The following is a 14,700-nucleotide window of genomic DNA, read 5'->3' as shown; positions in this document are numbered from 1 at the left end:
GGGCCGATTCCAGACCTTGGGGGACCTGCGGAAGCAGTGAACTGAGTCTGGAGTAGAAACATCCAGAGCCACCGTGCACAGGTGTGTGCAGGAAATGGGCTACAGGTGCTGCATTCCCCAGACCTGGGCTACAGAGAAGCAGCACTGGACTGTTGCTCAGTGGTCCAAAGTACTTTTTTCGGATGAAAGCAAATTCTGCATGTCATTCAGAAATCAAGGTGCCAGAGTCTGGAGGAAGACTGGGGAGAAGGAAATGCCAAAATGTCCAGTGTCAAGTACCCACAGTCAGTGATGGTCCGGGGTGCCGTGTCAGCTGCTGGTGTTGGTCCACTGTGTTTTATCAAGGGCAGGGTCAATGCAGCTAGCTATCAGGAGATTTTGGAGCACTTCATGCTTCCATCTGCTGAAAAGCTTTATGGAGATGAAGATTTCATTTTTCAGCACGCCCTGGCACCTGCTCACAGTGCCAAAACCACTGGTAAATGGTTTACTGACCATGGTATCACTGTGCTCAATTGGCCTGCCAACTCTCCTGACCTGAACCCCATAGAGAATCTGTGGGATATTGTGAAGAGAACGTTGAGAGACTCAAGACCCAACACTCTGGATGAGCTAAAGGCCGCTATCGAAGCATCCTGGGCCTCCATAAGACCTCAGCAGTGCCACAGGCTGATTGCCTCCATGCCACGCCGCATTGAAGCAGTAATTTCTGCCAAAGGATTCCCGACCAAGTATTGAGTGCATGACTGTACATGATTATTTGAAGGTTGACGTTTTTTGTATTAAAAACACTTTTCTTTTATTGGTCAGATGAAATATGCTAATTTTGTGAGATAGGAATTTTGGGTTTTCATGAGCTGTATGCCAAAATCATCCGTATTAAGACAATAAAAGACCTGAAATATTTCAGTTAGTGTGCAATGAATCTAAAATATATGAATGTTAAATTTTCATCATGACATTATGGAAAATAATGAACTTTATCACAATATGCTAATATTTTGAGAAGGACCTGTATATCTGAAACTTTTGGAGTCTTTTCCTTTTCTCAAAGAGCAACCAGTGCTGCCATGGGCCGCTCCTCTGTCCCAAAATTACATATACACTCACCAGCCACTTTATTAGGTACACATTGCTAGTACCGGGTTGGACCCCCTTTTGCCTTCAGAACGGTCTTAATCCTTTGTGGCACAGATTCAACAAGGTACTAGAAACATTCCTCAGAGAGTTTGGTCCATATTGACATGATAGCATCACACAGATGCTGCAGATTTGTCGGCTGTACATCCATGATGCGAATCTCCCGTTCCACCACATCCCAAAGGTGCTCTATTGGATTGAGATCTGGTGACTGTGGAGGCCATTTGAGTACAGTGAACTCATTGCCATGTTCAAGAAACCAGTCTGAGATGATTTGTGCTTTATGACATGGCACGTTATCCTGCTGGAAGTAACCATCAGAAGATAGGTACATTGTGGTCATAAAGGGATGGACATGGTCAGCAACAATACTCAGGTAGGCTGTGGTGTTGAGACGATGCTCAATTGGTACTAAGGGGCACAAAGTGTGCCAAGAAAAGACCCCCCACACCATTACACCACAACCACCAGCCTGAACCGTTGATACAAGGCAGGATGGCTCCATGCTTTCATGTTGTTGAGGCCAAATTCTGACCCTACCATCCGAATGTTGCAGCAGAAATCGAGACTCATCAGACCAGGCAACATTTTTCCAATCTTGTTCTGTCCAATTTTGCTGAGCCTGTGCGAATTGTAGCCTCAGTTTCCTGTTCTTAGCTGACAGGAGTGGCACCCGGTGTGGTCTTCTGCTGCTGTAGCCCATCCGCCTCAAGGTTTGATGTGTTGTGCATTCAGAGATGCTCTTCTGCATGCCTTGGTTGTAACGAGTGGTTATTTGAGTTACTGTTGCCTTTCTATCAGCTCGAACCAGTTTGGCCATTCTCCTCTGACCTCTGGCAACAACAAGGCATTTGCGCCCACAGAACTGCCGCTCATTAGATATTTTCTCTTTTTCTGACCATTCTCTGTAAACCCTAGAGATGGTAGTGCGTGAAAATCCCAGCAGGTCAACAGTTTCTGAAATACTCAGACCAGCCCGTCTGGCACCAAAAACCATGCCACGTTCAAAGTTACTTAAATCATCTTTCTTCCCCATTCTGAAGCTCGGTTTGAATTGCAGCAGATCATCTTGACCGTGTCTACATGCCTTATTGCATTGAATTGCTGCCATGTGATTGGCTGATTAGGAATTTGCGTTAACGAGCAGTTGGACAGGTGTACCTAATAAGGTGGCCGGTGAGTGTAGTTGGCCCAATCCTCATGCAACAACCCCTTCCAGTCATAATTAGAGCAAGAGATGGTCGCCCCTGCATGCATGAAGCTGGTGCTGGTTGGGTGTTGTTGAATGCTCCTAAGTCGACCAGAAGAATCAAGATTTCAGAAAATAAAACTACAAATAAGTGAATAAATAGTAAAAATAATAATAAAAAAAAACCCTACATTACTTCGTCAGAGTGTCTTTTTTGGGGAAATCTTGGTGGTTACAAACCCTACTTTTTGTCTTTTCCGCAACCTTATTTCTCTCAGCCTTCATTACCATAACGAGTACATGCTGAGTTATGTAAATAAGACCCTTACATCATTTAGTGGCTTTTAGCAACTTTTACAACAACCAATAGCTACTTTCTTTTAGAGTAGTTTTCAACACCAAGTTGCTTCTAAATTGAAATATGAGGGTCAGTAAGAATTGATATTTCAACGTCACAGAACCTGGCTTTTTCAAGTATATCGATCTTTGCTTCGTCAGAAATGCTAAGACTGAAGCGGACAACACTGAACCAGGAACGAGAACTGGTGGCTACAGTGTGTTATGTATCCTTTTTAAGGTGTAACTCGGATCTTGGAAAGAAATGTAACATAATTTATCTGTGTTCTGGTTTAAAAAACAGTGAGATTCACTAAATGATATGTGCCACCATGCTAACTGCTATTCATAATACAAGCTAATGTAATTTTCTGCTTTTGGTATTGTTGGAGTTGGTCCCAGGAACTCCTGCGTGCTCATTTGTTTGGTAAAGCTAAGACATCCTATACTGTTACTAATAAAAACAAAGTACTAAAAAGAACACGGAGGCTGCGCAGTCTTTAGATGCCTATACAGGGAGAAGCTCGTCCGAATACTTCTGAAACTTCCGATTACTTCCCCCAGAACAGTAGTTTTTATTCAAAATCAAGGCATGTACATGACAAAAATACATTACAAAGAAAAAACATACAAATGTATGTCTGATTTCTTATCCAGAACTGTCTGGCATTCTGACATTCAGCTGCTTTTTCAGCGCTTCCTGTTTTTTCCACTTTTGACCTCACACATTATTAAACATACTTGAGCATAGCAATACAGATCCTTTAAGCATAGCATGAATATTTTCCAACAATAGACATGCTTTTCTATACTGCTGCCCCCCCCCCTTTTAACTGCTCAGGCACTCTGGTCTAAACCGGTTTGATAAGCCTCCTCTAAGTACTTTTCCATCACCCCTAACTCTGTTGTGATTATGCAATAACACAGCTCAATAATCAGTAAGCATATTAGATTTATTATAATTCAACAATTTCCCCTTTTAAGAGACTTCACTCTCTAATTCCCCACAGGTTATATTTTAAGCAACTTTAAATCTTCAGCATGCCTTCCTGCTCCTCATCATCACCACCGTCCACCTCTAGCAGTGGCATCATGGTGGGATGCTGAGAAGCCTTCCCCTCAATAGTTGCAGTAATAAAGCAAACAATCAATGATCTGATAATGGTACACAACAGCATCCACAAGTCACCATAATGGCTACAAACACAGCAATTGAAATAAACAAAGACATAATCAATCCTTTCCAGTGTCCAAACATGCCAGTCAGCCAATCTTCAAAGGGATTATCGATTCCGGAGTGCTCATGCATGGTTGCAAAGAGGGTCTTAAGTCCCTCTAAAGCCTCTGACACCGAACCATCCGGTGCAGTGTTGTTGGGAATAAAAGTGCAACACATATCCCCAAACATTGCACAGACGGCCCCTTTTTATGCTAACAGCATATCAATGCCATTCGGTTTTGCACCGCCATGAGGGAGGTTGGTGCCAATTGTTCAGACAGGCCTTCTACTGCATCCCTTGTTAGGTTAGCTAGACGTAAAACATTGTAATGAATGTAGTTGATGCGGTCAACATTCTTATTTGGGGTCACTGGGAACAAGGCTGCAATTATTGGGATATTTTCAAAACCTGCTGAGACTTGATGTGCGATTTTATATTCATTTGGCACTCCCCGAGGTACTCCAATGGCATCAATGTAAGTGGGGGAGCCCTGACTCAGGACAAAGGTTCCAGCGCTCCTTTTCATGACGTGCCTTCTTCTTCTACGTGTTAACGCTCTGGTCTTATCATGAGTGGTCTTAGCAGATGTTAGATTAGGTCCTATCAGGATCAGTGGTGCCTGTAGCCTAACCATGGCACACAATCCTACGGTCTTTTGTGGGATATTAGTGAGCAGTCTATGGTCTCCGCAATAATAGTAGAGTCCTGACCTTGCCCAACGTCCAATGCCTCCTCCTGAAGCGGTCCTATTACACCAATCTAAGGGGATCTGTCCTACATTGATTTTAGGGTTTTGAGCAGTAAAATTAAAACAAGTATAAGTGCCATTCCCTTTTTGAGGGGTAAATGGTCCTGTTTTGGTGTTATTGGGGATGGGAGGAAAAATGCTGGCTGGGTGTGGTGCAGTTAGCTGGTGTGGCCTCCTTAGTTAGTTGTATCATACAATTGTAACCCCACGTGTCCTCTGGATACAGAGGGGCGGGATCGGTGGTAAGATGTGGTCGGGCCGAGGCACAGGCCACACACTCAGCTTTGCTTGGTTCTTTTGCTGTTTGTACTATCCACTGAAGCCAAAGGTTATCTTCAACATATCCTGTGGCCATTTGGATTACCTCTATAGGTTTCAATGCGGAATAATCAAGTTCCATCACCTGGGGTTTATTTTTTGGCCTAACTGTCGGTGGGACGGTAATTATTTTGTCCTGGTGCATAGACGGTGTTTGAAAATTAACTTTTATTGGTCCCCATGTGTCTGTTCCTGACTGCCATACTGCAAGAGTAAAATACTCTACAGAGGGTTGAGTGCAGTTAACGTGCACTGGAGAGCATAAGGGGGTTACGTCCGTTGGTAATGGCTCCACCTAGCGTGCTGCACTGGATGCTGATATTTGTCAAATTACCGGGTACTGCCTTTTTATCAGGAGTCCATCCAGAGCCCGTCCAACTAGTCACCCCGCTCCAAGGGCCACATGGCTGGGGACTGGGCAAGGCGTACCTCCATTGTTTACAGTACTTAGACCATCTTTCGTCCATGCATAAATAAATGGCATAACCTTCCCACCCGGTTCCGCCCTTCCCGCAATTCACTACCAGACAGAGGTCAAAAGAAAAGGTGGTGGTGGCCCCACAAACATAACTGAGCTCTACCCCCTCGATTTTATCCATACACCAGTCCGCTTTTCCCTTATTGGTTGCGCGTTTGAACATTTGCTCAATTTGGTGGCTGTCAGAGCATGTCTGGAATGGAAGTTCACAAAACAATCCAAAAATCAATGTAACAATAAAAAAGGAAATAATGCATGAACCTACCCATATGGGGTTTTTGCCTTTTGGCTCATACTTTCATCAAAATACTTACTACAAGTCCTGGAATATACAATGAGCGAACAAACCCTGTAAATAGAAAAATAGAAAGCTCTGTTTTGGGTGGGAGAGCAGCTACGACCACCCTGTGAGAGGGAAGCTCAATCACTACCGCCTCTTCTGCTGTATGCTGTCCTGTCTTCAACTCACAGGTGTAGACTGACCTGGAGCCTGAGATTCATACCAGGGGATTATTCTGCCCCTATGTGGGTATGAATACTTTTGTAGATTGTTGAACCCAAGGTGTAGACTAACCTATGGGTATGATGACTTCTCCTCACCCCTAGGGGATTATTCTGCCCCTTCTGTAGGGTGAGAAGGTGGCTCTTCTGTTGTCGTGTTCTCTCTCAGGTTTTCCTGGACCTCAGCGAGGGATCTCTGCGGAGCATCTGTCGCTGTACACTGACTCCAGTGATACCAGGTGTCGCCTTTACCCTTGAGTCTCACCGCATGTGAGGTTCTTTCTGTGACCTGGAATGGACCGGTCCACCTGGGTTCTGACCACTTCCTTTTGATCACCTTCAGCAGGACCCACTCAGCGTCGGACGTGGTTGGCTGGGGTCCCTCGGTTGGTTTCTCTGGTACCTGTTTTGAGAAGGCTGCAACCAAACTGTGGAGAAATCTGTAATAATCACGATGAGACATAGATTGTTCACATTCATTTAGAAAAGGTAGTCTGGTTTGAGGACCTGGAAATGGTCTGCCTGTCTGCAGTTCGTGAGGGGTCAGACCTTGTCTCTGATTTACAGAGCTCCTTACGGACATCAGAGCTAAAGGTAAGGCTGTGACCCAAGTCATTTTGGTCTGTGCACACATTTTTGTCAATTTTGTTTTTAAAGTCTGGTTCATTCTTTCAACTTTGCCTTGGGACTGTGGATGATAAACTGTACCAAAAGAATGTTTTAGCCCCAAAAACGTTTCCACTTCTTTTAGCTCCTCATTTTTAAAGTGTGTACCATTGTCTGATCTGATTTTTGCCGGAAAACCGTGTCTTGGAATGTAATGATTTATTAAACATTTTACCACAGACTTACTGTCTTCCTTTTTTGTTGCCCAGGCTACTGGCCATCCTGTGAAAGCATCCACACACACCAACAGATATCTGAACCCATTCACTCTCTCAGTCATATCTGTACAGTCAATGATGATTTCTTTCCCTGCAATAGGATCCACTGGGAATTTCCCTGGTGCTGGTTTCAGGGTAGGTTTAGCATTGAACTGTCTGCAAATTTCACATGAGTTTATCCAATTCACTGCCATTGGTTTTAAATAAGGATGCCACCAGTGTTCGAGATTTTTTATCATTTGTGTGGTCCCTACATGCCCCATGCCATGGGCTTCTTCCAGGGCTGCTGTAGTGAGCCCTGGTGGCAGGATTGGACGTCCGTCTGGACTCCTCCAAAGTCCATTTTGGTCCTCACTGCCTCCTCTCACCTTCCAAACAGACCTTTCTTCTGGTGAGGCCCCCTTTTGTAGTTTCACTACTTCCTCCAGAGAGGGTTCCGGTGTCCACCCTACCTCTGAACACAACAATATGTTTCTGGGTTGGTAACCAACGCACTGTTTTACCACCTGGTCGGCCGCCTGGCTCCCCTGTGCTATTCTGGTGTTACTACTGTCGTGTCCTTTGCATTTAATAACCACCACCTCCTGTGGTAGTAACAATGCTTCAGCCAACCTTCTCATTTCCTGTTCATGCTTGATGGGTTTCTGTCCTGCTGTTCTAAACCCTGTTCTCAACCATTTCTTTAGTTCAACATGCACTGTACTTGTGGCATATGCTGAGTCTGTGTAAATGTTTATTTTTTGTTCTTCTCCTAATTCTAGGGCCGCGATCACTGCCAAAACTTCTGCTCTCTGTGCTGATTGTGTGTCTGTCAGCCTTTCCGCTTTAACTGTTACAAAGTCTGTCCCTGTGTCCTCCACAACTGCATACGCTGCTTTCAGTCCTTCTGTGTCATGTCTGAAACAGCAACCATCTGTATACAGGTTCCTTGCCTCTGTTAAAGATGTGCTTTGTAAATCTGGTCTGATTTTTTCATTAAACTCAACTTTTTCTCCACAGACATGTGGTTCTCCTGATGTCATTCTGTCTGCCATGTTAATGCCTTCATGAGTGTATGTGATGTTGGGAGCTTCCAGCACCCTGCTCCGTCTCTGTTGTCTCAGTGGTGATAGTGTGAATGTTTTGGAGTTCACAAAAGCCACCACTCCATGTGATTTGAGAATATGAAGAGAGTGTCCCATAACTACATGGGCTGTTTTCTGGATTATTTTAGCCATCCCTGCTGCATGTCTGGTGCATTCATGATGTCTTTGTTCCATGTTGTTCAGCATAACACTTATGTACATAAGGACAATTCTAATACCCCCTTTTTTCTGAAACAGCACGCCATTGGCTGTGTGCTGTTACAGAAACATCCAAATAAAATGGAAGCGTGTAGTCGGGGTGTGCCAAGTGTGCAGCTTGAGATAAGTTTGTTTTGAGAGTGATAAAAGCTTCTTCAGCTTCTGTGGTCCATTCCAAAGGGGCAGTAAGATTTCTCATGCCCTGTTTTTTCACTAAGTCTCTAAGGGGAGCTGTGAGATCAGTGTAGCCGGGGACAAATGATCTGCCGTAACCTGTAAAGCCCAGAAATGACAACATGTCTTTCACAAAGAGTGGTTTTGGATGAGAAAGTACTGCAGCTAAAGGCAGGCAAAAGAAAGCATTGGCCAGGTCAATGCATGTAAACCATGCATGTTCAGGATTAAGATTAGTGAGAGCAACATAAGGATTTGGAACAGAGACAGTAGGAGTGGACAGTGCTGCATTAACGGCCCTCAAATCGTGTGCCATTCTCCATTTCCTTGTTCCTTTTTTCTCAACTGGTAAAATAGGTGTATTCCACGGGGAAGAGTCAGCTGACTCTAATACACCGGCATTCCACAGTACCTTAATTGTGTCCTTAATGCCCAGTTCAGCAGAGGGTTTATGATGGTTTTCGAACCTCCAGATTGGTTGATCAGAAGTAAGCTGAAAAGTAATGGGAGTACAGTGTATGAGGCCCACGTCCGTGGGACCTTCTGCCCAATGTGTGGAGGGCATGCTTTGTACAACTGCAGCTGCCAGTGGGTGATCTGATTTTTCTCTACCATGATGTCTGTCTAACTGTACATGTTCCAGGGTGCCTACATCTGTGGAATGATTAAGAATGCGATAAGTGTTCCCTGAAGGTGAATAGGAGAGGTTAGGAGTGGAAGAAAGATGCCAATCCTGTAGGGAGGGGGAGCGTTTTAACACACCCCCTAACTTACGTGCTTCATGTCCTGGATGTAGGGCTAAAGAAACGTGCGGAATGCTATCTTACCACATTTTAAACCAAACATCCTGTTCTTTGGTCAACCTGACAGAGGCAACTATGCCTTCTGGAGCTACATAAATATCAGTGGTGACAATGTCCCATGTCTCACCTTCCAGCTCATCAGCAAAGCTTTCCTGGTAACATTCACAGTTATTTCTGTCATAAAACAGGGTGACATGCGGGGGGTCAGGAGGAGAAATGTAGGGTGCCAGGGTGGAGATCCAGGATTTCCACCGAAGGAAGGAAGAGAGAACACCTCTGCATGCTGCGGTTTCTGGGTGTAGCAAGACCCAGTAAATGTCAGCCATGGGATCAGACAAGGGCTGGATTAAATACTGTCCATGTGAAAAGTGTGTGTTGCTGCCACATGAAAGTTGGGTGCCATTAGGAAGATGCACCTGCAGTCCGTCTGAACCACACAGAATGGTTGCGCCCATTTCGATCAACATGTCTCTGCCCAGTAAATTTACTGGTGTGTCTGCGGACACTAAGTAACTGTGGTTCAAAGTTTGCCCTCTTATTTCAGTTGTTAGGGGCTTGGTGTAAGATAGGACCTGTTTAGCCCCAGAAACTCCCATGACAGTGGTAGTAGTCCTTGTGGAGAGAGTGTTGGGAGGGGCTTGTTTGATGGTTGAGCATGTAGCCCCTGTGTCCACTAGAAAAGGAAGACTTTGTCCATACACCGTCACAGACAGTAAGGAGTCCTCAATCCCTCTGTCCGGGGGGTTCTGTGGGGACCCTCAGTGGTGGTCTGGCCAGAGACTGGGCTCATCCCAGGCTGGCAATTGGAGTGAAGGCTGCTGCTGTTGGCCTCCACGTGGTGGACCACCTCTTCCGCTTTGTGGGCGTCTTGCAGGCCCTCCCCTAGGTCTATGCCATCCATATTCCACATGTGGACCGCGTTTGTAGGGACAATCCCTGCACCAATGACCAGGCTCTTCGCAGTAATAGCACACATCAGCATTCCACCACCTCCGTGGCGGTCCTCGCTGGAATGCCCTTCCCCTGGGCCCACCTCGTCCTCTGAAACGACCAGCATGTTCCTGATGAGGACCAGAGGTCATAGGCCCCTGTGCAAACGCGTCCTGGTGGCCAGGAAATGGAGAAGCTTGTGGTGGTTGGGACACAGCACCTTCATACATTATTTTGGTGGTTCTATTCTCTTTTTTCTTTTCCCCTGCTTTTTCTTTTGCTTCAGCTAACTGCATTTTTAGTAACTGAGTCTGCAACGCTTTAAGTTCTTCCTCATCCTTCTTGTGTTCCTCTCTTATTTTAGATCAATGGTAAATTAAATGGCGATCCCACGTTCCAGTATCCGCCCCTGGCAAATCAGGATTGTCCTCAATGTTGGTTTTAACCTGAGTGGGTAAGCCTCTCAGCACAGCGTCTCTGAACCAATCCCTCTGTGAACCCTCATTGGCTGGATTGGTTCCTGTTTGTGTTTGCCACATAGATTTGCATTGATCCAAATATTCTCTTGGATTGGTGTTTGGATTCCATTCAAATTTAGGGATAGTGCACCCCCTGGTTACAGGGTATAGCTCCCTCAGCGCGTCCCCTATGTCTTGGGCATGGAGAGAGAAATGATCAGTGTCTGGGAAGAGAAGGGAGCGAGCACTCGCTTCAACCTCTCTACAGCTGTGTGGTTTCATACAACGTGTTGCAATTGCACGGTAGTCCCCTAGAGCTAAAGTGGTGCCTGCAGTAAGAGAATCTAATGTTTGCAACCAAATAGAAGCACCCTCAGTTACGGGTGGGAGCTTGTCGCAGAGTGTGGTAAGATCCCCCAAGGAAAAAGGCTTATATTTGCGCTGACCCCCGGACCCAGGTTGATGAAGGAGGGGCAACTGCTTTTTATAGAACCCAGGCTCCCCTCTTGATGCCACCCGACGGAGGACGCGTGGTTGCATGGTTTGAGTTTCTGGTTGGGGGGTACTGCGCTCAGGTGTGTCTTCTGGTGGTTCATGCAAGGTTAAGACGGCTTCATCATTTCCCTGGGCCTCACATTCTACACTAGGAGTGAGTGAAGCCCAAGGAGTAGATGTCCGTAGTGGAAATAATCTATGAGGAAGTGTGGCATCAGGCCGCCAGTCACCATACACAGCAACAGTCACTGAGCCTACTTGCTAAGATGGGGCAGGTGTTGCCATGGTCATGTTTTGGGGTGAATCATCTGTGCAGTGTGAACGAGATGAGAGAGGGTGCTGATCACCATCCAAGATTTCTCGCATTTTTCTAAGCTTAAACCCATCTGGGCTTACTTGAGTATAAGAGCCAACAGAAAATGCTTCAGAACAAGCTGGATCAGGTACAGACAGAGAGTCTTGTGATTCAGATAAGAAAGAAATTAAGTCCTTTTGTTCTTCTTGTGGAGCTGTAGGGGCAGTACAGTGAGTGAGAGCAGCTTGTGGGCTGGACAACCCACGAACAGTTACATGCCCTTTTTTGATGTCAAGTACAGGGTACAGCCCTGTGTGAGGAGATGTAGGAGGGGAAGGAGGCTGAGCAGAGCTAGAGGGAGGAGGTGCATACGGTGGTGGCTTGTCTGTTACTTCCTCATTTCTGTCAGTGTGTGATTCTGTATGTGTGGTGTCAGGATTATTAAACATTGCATATTTAGCACCCTGCCATATTGAAACCATCTGAGACCAAAATGTCTCATCTTTTGCGGCCTTATCTTTTACATCTTTCCATTTACCGTTAAACCATCCACTATCTTTGCATTTCTCCTCCGCCAACTCTTTGTCTTTCTTTGCCTTCTTCATATTCAGCCAAAACCACTTTCCCACGCTTTGTCTGCTCTTTTCATCAGTTCCATCCTTTCTAACTTCGGCCTGTATTTTCTGATCCATTTCTTTAATCACTTTTTCAGCCTGTTTTCCTTCCTGTGTCTGCTGCACCAACTGCCTCACCACATACACCTGTTCCTTAAATGTTTTCCACACTGGTGCCTCTGCACCCAATCCTGCCCCAATCCTCTGTCTCCCTGTGAAACTCCCTGTCCATCTTACTGGACCGTAAAACTGCCTCACCAGACTATAAACACCCCACAAAGTCTTTACACCTTAATACTTGCTTGTCACGTAAAGATTCACACCCTTCCTTTCACTTTATTCATTCACTGGTCAATTGAGGCCGTCCAGAAAATATAGCACGCTATGTGTCTGGTACCTGGACTATTTTGAGAGTGACATACACACGTCTCAAGACACCTCAATTTTCCCCCAAACCAAGCAGCTTATCAGCACCCTGTCATTGTTGACACCAGTTAGGTTTCCATACAGGAATGCTGCAATCATTCACCTGCAATGAGAGTCTGGCGAACTGCTGCGCCTCTCCCCACTTACACCGTATTTTCACACACAGTCCCCTAACAAGTCTGTCTCACAGATTATCCCTTTTGTGAACAGCTCATCGATTTTATGTGTTTGTGTTTTATGCACTTTTATCTATTATTGGAGTGTACTAAATACGCTCTCGTTTCTGTTTATTCTAGCTGAATTATCCTATTCAGCTCATAGGTTATCATGCTGGTCTTATTACAAATGTTATTTATAACTCACACTCACACTCTAAGTGTTACTGATCTCACAGGCTCACAGCCTGCTCATAGCTTCACAGGACTTTTGACTATGTGTTTTAAAGTTTTACCACATCTGTAATCTGGTTTTATTGAGACAGAACTCAAATAAAACTCAGCATTCAAACCTTTGTATTTTTTGCCCGGTCTTAGCTTTCTGACTCCAGAATACAATGCACAGCCTAGTGACTTTAACCCTATTTTAAGGACTCAAACCTTCTTTTACTTTACACAGAAGGACTCTAACCTTCTTTTACTTTACACAGAAGGACTCTAACCTTCTTTTACTTTACTCAGAAGGACTCTAACCTTCTTTTACTTTACTCAGAAGGACTCTAACCTTCTTTTACTTTACACAGAAGGACTCTAACCTTCTTTTACTTTACACAGAAGGACTCTAACCTTCTGTTCTTTATAGTTTCCCACACTGAGGGACTTCAACCCAGCAAAATCATGAATTCTCATCAGAAAACATGTGGAGTTGCCAAACTCAGGAAACAGAATTTGTAGTATCTTCCAACTACGGGCCTCAAACCCTTATTTCACAGGGACTCTAACCCCTTTACAGTACCATAATGCATTACTTTACATGTGTTAAATTTAGCAGAACATTTAACTTACTCAGACATCTCACACCAATAATTTAGGCCTATCGACAATGCCAAAACAGCAGAGTTCGTTTAAACAGGTTCTGCCTTACCTTCTGTGAAGAAGTGAGGGGGTACCCGGTGTCAGAGTCTTTTGGTGAAGTTCTGATTTAGCCGAAAGTCCTCGCTTTTCCCAAATCACGTCCGTCGGGGTCACCAAATGTTGGAGTTGGTCCCAGGAACTCCTGCGTGCTCGTTTGTTTGGTAAAGCTAAGACAGCTTATACTGTTACTAATAAAAACAAAGTACTAAAAAGAACACGGAGGCTGCGCAGTCTTTAGATGCCTGTACAGGGAGAAGCTCATCCGAATACTTCTGAAACTTCTGATTACTTCCCCCAGAACAGTAGTTTTTATTCAAAATCAAGGCGTGTACATGACAAAAATACATTACAAAGAAAAAACATACAAATGTATGTCTGATTTCTTATTCGGAGCTGTCTGGCAGTCTGACATTCAGCTGCTTTTTCAGCACTTCCTGTTTTTTCCACTTTTGACCTTTATCTACAAATATACAAATATATTCTTGTTGCAGGGCAGAAGTCTTACATACAGAAATATCTTCTGTAAACTGGGCAGATGATATCTAAGTCCAACACACACAGAGAAGACTGTTTGCAGGCCTAAGTTACACAATACATTTTATTTCACACATTATTAAACATACATGAGCATAGCAATACAGATCCTTTAAGCATAGCATGAATATTTTCCAACAATAGACATGCTTTTCTATACTGCTGCACCCCCCCCCAACGCCCCCCCCCCCCCCTTTTTTTTTTTTTAACTGCTCAGGCACTCTGGTCTAAACCGGTTTGATAAGCCTCCTCTTAGTACTTTTCCATCACCCCTAACTCTGTTGTGATTATGCAATAACACAGCTCAATAATCAATAAGCATATTAGATTTATTATACTTCAACAGTATTTTAAAAATTATAGCAACATATTCATTCAAATTGGTTGTATAGTATTAGATTTAACTGTCAAAAGTATAAATAAAGCTTTATTTCTTGTAATTATCACCGTTGTTGTCTATGCAAGGCAGCCATATTGGATTTTGAGGTCTGTGGTAAACCTACAATTTTACCACTTTTCCCTATTTGGTGTTCATAATGTAATGCAACCAAAAAAGGTTCACACGCTGAAAAAATGCAAGTTCGCTTGTAGCATTGCTCGAAGATCTCTGTCAGTGTGGTACTTTGGGAAAAAATTGGTTTAGAACCATTACTCTACAGTACATAGATTGATTACCATCATAAAAACGTAGATGTGAACTGAAATATTTAATAAACATGATGCTCTCTTTATTTACAGTAAAACATAGAAGACTTTAGGTCAGTTTAGAAAGAGAAAACAAAGACCAATCCAACTTCAGCCCTG

The sequence above is a fragment of the Girardinichthys multiradiatus genome, chromosome 20, assembly GCF_021462225.1.
Source record: "Girardinichthys multiradiatus isolate DD_20200921_A chromosome 20, DD_fGirMul_XY1, whole genome shotgun sequence".
Classification (NCBI taxonomy): Eukaryota; Metazoa; Chordata; class Actinopteri; order Cyprinodontiformes; family Goodeidae; genus Girardinichthys; species Girardinichthys multiradiatus.
Note: the sequence above shows the minus strand (reverse complement) of the source record.